Here is a 7,743-nt window from a genome sequence, read left to right as displayed (position 1 = left end):
AATCTTCATTTTTACCATCACGGACGTCAGTTTAATAGTGTTTAACGTTGGATGCACGGTACAGAATGCAAAAGTATGATTGTTAAAATTTTCGACTAATCGGTTCTAACAGGCGAAGCAATACGCCGCTGGGATTTTGAAATATTTCGGAGCGCACGTAAAGTTCGTTATTTTGGCTAAACGGAGCGAAAATCTTCATTTATTTCAGCACGGACGTTAGTTTAATAGCGTTTAACGATGGATCCACGGTACAGAATGCAAAAATATGATTGTTAAAATTTTCGACTAATCGGTTCTAAGAGACGAAGCAATACGCCGCTGGGATTTTGAAATATATCGGAGCGCACCTAAAGTCCGTTATTTTGGTTAAACGGAGCGAAAATCTTCATTTATATCATCACGGACGTTAGTTTAATAGCGTTTAACGATGGATCCACGGTACAGAATGCAAGAATATGATTGTTAAAATTTTCGACTAATCGGTTGTAAGAGGCGAAGCAATACGCCGCTGGGATTTTGAAATATTTCGGAGCGCACCTAAAGTTCGTTATTTAGGCTAAACGGAGCGAAAATCTTCATTTATATCAGCACGGACGTTAGTTTAATAGCGTTTAACGATGGATCCACGGTACAGAATGCAAAAATATGATTGATAAAATTTTCGACTAATCGGTTCTAAGAGGCGAAGCAATACGCCGCTGGGATTTTTTAATATTTCGGAGCGCACGTAAAGTTCGTTATTTTGGCTAAACGGAGCGAAAATCTTCATTTATATCATCACGGACGTTAGTTTAATAGCGTTTAACGATGGATCCACGGTACAGAATGCAAAAATATGAATGGCAATATTTTCGACTAATCGGTTCTAAGAGGCGAAGCAATACGGCGCTGGGATTTTGAAATATTTCGGAGCGCACCGAAAGTTCGTTATTTTGGCTAAACGGAGCGAAAATCTTCATTTATACCATCACGGACGTTAGTTTAATAGTGTTTAACGATGAATGCACGGTACAGAATGCAAAAATATGATTGTTAAAATTTTTCGACTAATCGGTTCTAAGAGGCGAAGCAATACGCCGCTGGGACTTTGAAATATTTCGGAGCGCACCTAAAGTTCGTTATTTTGGCTAAACGGAGCGAAAATCTTCATTTATACCATCACGGACGTTAGTTTAATAGTGTTTAACGATGAATGCACGGTACAGAATGCGAAAATATGATTGTTAAAATTTTTCGACTAATCGGTTCTAAGAGGCGAAGCAATAAGCCGCTGGAACTTTGAAATATTTCGGAGCGCACCTAAAGTTCGTTATTTTGGCTAAACGGAGCGTAAATCTTCATTTATACCATCACGGACGTTAGTTTAATAGTGTTTAACGTTGGATGCACGGTACAGAATGCAAAAGTATGATTGTTAAAATTTTCGACTAATCGGTTCTAAGAGGCGAAGCAATACGCCGCTGGGATTTTTTAATATTTCGGAGCGCACCTAAAGTTCGTTATTTTGGCTAAACGGAGCGAAAATCTTCATTTATATCATCACGGACGTTAGTTTAATAGCGTCTAACGATGGATCCACGGTACAGAATGCAAAAATATGAATGGCAATATTTTCGACTAATCGGTTCCAAGAGGCGAAGCAATACGGCGCTGGGATTTTGAAATATTTCGGAGCGCACCGAAAGTTCGTTATTTTGGCTAAACGGAGCGAAAATCTTCATTTTTACCATCACGGACGTCAGTTTAATAGTGTTTAACGTTGGATGCACGGTACAGAATGCAAAAGTATGATTGTTAAAATTTTCGACTAATCGGTTCTAACAGGCGAAGCAATACGCCGCTGGGATTTTGAAATATTTCGGAGCGCACGTAAAGTTCGTTATTTTGGCTAAACGGAGCGAAAATCTTCATTTATTTCAGCACGGACGTTAGTTTAATAGCGTTTAACGATGGATCCACGGTACAGAATGCAAGAATATGATTGTTAAAATTTTCGACTAATCGGTTGTAAGAGGCGAAGCAATACGCCGCTGGGATTTTGAAATATTTCGGAGCGCACCTAAAGTTCGTTATTTTGGCTAAACGGAGCGAAAATCTTCGTTTATACCATCACGGACGTTAGTTTAATGGTGTTTAACGATGAATGCACGGTACAGAATGCAAAAATATGATTGTTAAAATTTTCGACTAATCGGTTCTAAGAGGCGAAGCAATACGCCGCTGGCATTTTGAAATATTTCGGAGCGCACGTAAAGTTCGTTATTTTGGCTAAACGGAGCGAAAATCTTCATTTATTTCAGCACGGACGTTAGTTTAATAGTGTTTAACGATGAATGCACGGTACAGAATGCAAAAATATGATTGTTAAAATTTTTCGACTAATCGGTTCTAAGAGGCGAAGCAATACGCCGCTGGGACTTTGAAATATTTCGGAGCGCACCTAAAGTCCGTTATTTTGGTTAAACGGAGCGAAAATCTTCATTTATATCATCACGGACGTTAGTTTAATAGCGTTTAACGATGGATCCACGGTACAGAATGCAAGAATATGATTGTTAAAATTTTCGACTAATCGGTTGTAAGAGGCGAAGCAATACGCCGCTGGGATTTTGAAATATTTCGGAGCGCACCTAAAGTTCGTTATTTAGGCTAAACGGAGCGAAAATCTTCATTTATATCAGCACGGACGTTAGTTTAATAGCGTTTAACGATGGATCCACGGTACAGAATGCAAAAATATGAATGGCAATATTTTCGACTAATCGGTTCTAAGAGGCGAAGCAATACGGCGCTGGGATTTTGAAATATTTCGGAGCGCACCGAAAGTTCGTTATTTTGGCTAAACGGAGCGAAAATCTTCATTTATACCATCACGGACGTTAGTTTAATAGTGTTTAACGATGAATGCACGGTACAGAATGCAAAAATATGATTGTTAAAATTTTTCGACTAATCGGTTCTAAGAGGCGAAGCAATACGCCGCTGGGACTTTGAAATATTTCGGAGCGCACCTAAAGTTCGTTATTTTGGCTAAACGGAGCGAAAATCTTCATTTATACCATCACGGACGTTAGTTTAATAGTGTTTAACGATGAATGCACGGTACAGAATGCGAAAATATGATTGTTAAAATTTTTCGACTAATCGGTTCTAAGAGGCGAAGCAATACGCCGCTGGGACTTTGAAATATTTCGGAGCGCACCTAAAGTTCGTTATTTTGGCTAAACGGAGCGAAAATCTTCGTTTATACCATCACGGACGTTAGTTTAATGGTGTTTAACGATGAATGCACGGTACAGAATGCAAAAATATGATTGTTAAAATTTTTCGACTAATCGGTTCTAAGAGGCGAAGCAATACGCCGCTGGGACTTTGAAATATTTCGGAGCGCACCTAAAGTTCGTTATTTTGGCTAAACGGAGCGTAAATCTTCATTTATACCATCACGGACGTTAGTTTAATAGTGTTTAACGATGAATGCACGGTACAGAATGCAAAAATATGATTGTTAAAATTTTTCGACTAATCGGTTCTAAGAGGCGAAGCAATACGCCGCTGGGACTTTGAAATGTTTCGGAGCGCACCTAAAGTTCGTTATTTTGGCTAAACGGAGCGAAAATCTTCATTTATACCATCACGGACGTTAGTTTAATAGTGTTTAACGATGAATGCACGGTACAGAATGCAAAAATATGATTGTTAAAATTTTTCGACTAATCGGTTCTAAGAGGCGAAGCAATACGCCGCTGGAACTTTGAAATATTTCGGAGCGCACCTAAAGTTCGTTATTTTGGCTAAACGGAGCGTAAATCTTCATTTATACCATCACGGACGTTAGTTTAATAGTGTTTAACGTTGGATGCACGGTACAGAATGCAAAAGTATGATTGTTAAAATTTTCGACTAATCGGTTCTAAGAGGCGAAGCAATACGCCGCTGGGATTTTTTAATATTTCGGAGCGCACCTAAAGTTCGTTATTTTGGCTAAACGGAGCGAAAATCTTCATTTATATCATCACGGACGTTAGTTTAATAGCGTCTAACGATGGATCCACGGTACAGAATGCAAAAATATGAATGGCAATATTTTCGACTAATCGGTTCCAAGAGGCGAAGCAATACGGCGCTGGGATTTTGAAATATTTCGGAGCGCACCGAAAGTTCGTTATTTTGGCTAAACGGAGCGAAAATCTTCATTTTTACCATCACGGACGTCAGTTTAATAGTGTTTAACGTTGGATGCACGGTACAGAATGCAAAAGTATGATTGTTAAAATTTTCGACTAATCGGTTCTAACAGGCGAAGCAATACGCCGCTGGGATTTTGAAATATTTCGGAGCGCACGTAAAGTTCGTTATTTTGGCTAAACGGAGCGAAAATCTTCATTTATTTCAGCACGGACGTTAGTTTAATAGCGTTTAACGATGGATCCACGGTACAGAATGCAAGAATATGATTGTTAAAATTTTCGACTAATCGGTTGTAAGAGGCGAAGCAATACGCCGCTGGGATTTTGAAATATTTCGGAGCGCACCTAAAGTTCGTTATTTTGGCTAAACGGAGCGAAAATCTTCGTTTATACCATCACGGACGTTAGTTTAATGGTGTTTAACGATGAATGCACGGTACAGAATGCAAAAATATGATTGTTAAAATTTTCGACTAATCGGTTCTAAGAGGCGAAGCAATACGCCGCTGGCATTTTGAAATATTTCGGAGCGCACGTAAAGTTCGTTATTTTGGCTAAACGGAGCGAAAATCTTCATTTATTTCAGCACGGACGTTAGTTTAATAGTGTTTAACGATGAATGCACGGTACAGAATGCAAAAATATGATTGTTAAAATTTTTCGACTAATCGGTTCTAAGAGGCGAAGCAATACGCCGCTGGGACTTTGAAATATTTCGGAGCGCACCTAAAGTTCGTTATTTTGGCTAAACGGAGCGAAAATCTTCATTTATACCATCACGGACGTTAGTTTAATGGTGTTTAACGATGAATGCACGGTACAGAATGCAAAAATATGATTGCTAAATTTTCGACTAATCGGTTCTAAGAGACGAAGCAATACGCCGCTGGGATTTTGAAATATTTCGGAGCGCACCTAAAGTCCGTTATTTTGGTTAAACGGAGCGAAAATCTTCATTTATATCATCACGGACGTTAGTTTAATAGCGTTTAACGATGGATCCACGATACAGGATGCAAGAATATAATTGTTAAAATTTTCGACTAATCGGTTTTAAGAGGCGAAGCAATACGCCGCTGGGATTTTGAAATATTTCGGAGCGCACCTAAAGTTCGTTATTTTGGCTAAACGGAGCGAAAATCTTCATTTATATCAACACGGACGTTAGTTTAATAGTGTTTAACGATGAATGCACGGTACAGAATGCAAAAATATGATTGTTAAAATTTTTCGACTAATCGGTTCTAAGAGGCGTAGCAATACGCCGCTGGGACTTTGAAATATTTCGGAGCGCACCTAAAGTTCGTTATTTTGGCTAAACGGAGCGAAAATCTTCATTTGTACCATCACGGACGTTAGTTTAATAGTGTTTAACGATGAATGCACGGTACAGAATGCAAAAATATGATTGTTAAAGTTTTTCCACTAATCGGTTCTAAGGGGCGAAGCAATACGCCGCTGGGACTTTGAAATATTTCGGACCGCACCTAAAGTTCGTTATTTTGGCTAAACGGAGCGTAAATCTTCATTTATACCATCACGGACGTTAGTTTAATAGTGTTTAACGATGAATGCACGGTACAGAATGCAAAAATATGATTGTTAAAATTTTTCGACTAATCGGTTCTAAGAGGCGAAGCAATACGCCGCTGGGACTTTGAAATGTTTCGGAGCGCACCTAAAGTTCGTTATTTTGGCTAAACGGAGCGAAAATCTTCATTTATACCATCACGGACGTTAGTTTAATGGTGTTTAACGATGAATGCACGGTACAGAATGCAAAAATATGATTGTTAAAATTTTCGACTAATCGGTTCTAAGACGAAGCAATACGCCGCTGGGATTTTGAAATATTTCGGAGCGCACCTAAAGTCCGTTATTTTGGTTAAACGGAGCGAAAATCTTCATTTATATCATCACGGACGTTAGTTTAATAGCGTTTAACGATGGATCCACGATACAGGATGCAAGAATATAATTGTTAAAATTTTCGACTAATCGGTTTTAAGAGGCGAAGCAATACGCCGCTGGGATTTTGAAATATTTCGGAGCGCACCTAAAGTTCGTTATTTTGGCTAAACGGAGCGAAAATCTTCATTTATACCATCACGGACGTTAGTTTAATAGTGTTTAACGATGAATGCACGGTACAGAATGCAAAAATATGATTGTTAAAATTTTTCGACTAATCGGTTCTAAGAGGCGAAGCAATACGCCGCTGGGACTTTGAAATATTTCGGAGCGCACCTAAAGTTCGTTATTTTGGCTAAACGGAGCGAAAATCTTCATTTATACCATCACGGACGTTAGTTTAATAGTGTTTAACGATGAATGCACGGTACAGAATGCAAAAATATGATTGTTAAAATTTTTCGACTAATCGGTTCTAAGAGGCGAAGCAATACGCCGCTGGGACTTTGAAATATTTCGGAGCGCACCTAAAGTTCGTTATTTTGGCTAAACGGAGCGTAAATCTTCATTTATACCATCACGGACGTTAGTTTAATAGTGTTTAACGATGAATGCACGGTACAGAATCCAAAAATATGATTGTTAAAATTTTTCGACTAATCGGTTATAAGAGGCGAAGCAATACGCCGCTGGGACTTTGAAATATTTCGGAGCGCACCTAAAGTTCGTTATTTTGGCTAAACGGAGCGTAAATCTTCATTTATACCATCACGGACGTTAGTTTAATAGTGTTTAACGATGAATGCACGGTACAGAATGCAAAAATATGATTGTTAAAATTTTCGACTTATCGGTTCTGGATCACTGAAAAATCAAAAAAAATTATTAATTTTGCTTAATTAAATTACATATGTAGTTTTATATTGTTATAGTCGCGTATTTGTTAATGTTTTGTCGTAAGGAAATGCAAAAATATCGTTTTAATGTTTTCGTCTCATCGGTTCTGGATCGCTGAAAAATCAAAAAAAAATATTAATTTTGATTAATTAAATTACAAATGGAGTTTTATATTGCTATAGTCGCTTATTTGTTAATGTTTTACCGTAAGAAAATGCAAAAATACCGTTTTAATATTTTCATCTCATCGGTTCTGGGCGGTTTTAAATTTTTTTAAAATATTATTTAAACCCATGATTTACACAAGAATGTGAATTTATTATGTCCTGCATGTTAATTTATTAATTTTCATGTATAGAACGTTATAAAATGAAAGGATATGTTCGACGATATTTTCAGTCTAAGTTTTACCGTGCCGGCGGGATGGTACGCTCTCACGGCGGTTTGCACAGGTATACGCCTGGGCGTAAGCCCATGCGTCGCCGACCTAGCGGCCGGCCGTTCGGTATTTATAGGAAGGCACTTTCGGTTCGCTCGGACCGGTCGGGAGTAGCGTCGAGCGTGTGGCTCTTTTATGACTTCGGTTGAAAAGCAGTCTACCGCTCCTCGAGAATATACTTTCTCGACTATTCTGGTTCCGGTTTTCCGTTGCGGATTATTATTAATCTCCACACAGCATTACCACGGGTCGGTGTCTAAGACCGAATGGCCCATATGTGGTGAGCCTTGTAATATAAGGCTGGTG

This window comes from Osmia lignaria, unplaced genomic scaffold (genome assembly GCF_051020975.1).
Source record: "Osmia lignaria lignaria isolate PbOS001 unplaced genomic scaffold, iyOsmLign1 scaffold0016, whole genome shotgun sequence".
In the NCBI taxonomy this organism is placed as follows: Eukaryota; Metazoa; Arthropoda; class Insecta; order Hymenoptera; family Megachilidae; genus Osmia; species Osmia lignaria.
Note: the sequence above shows the minus strand (reverse complement) of the source record.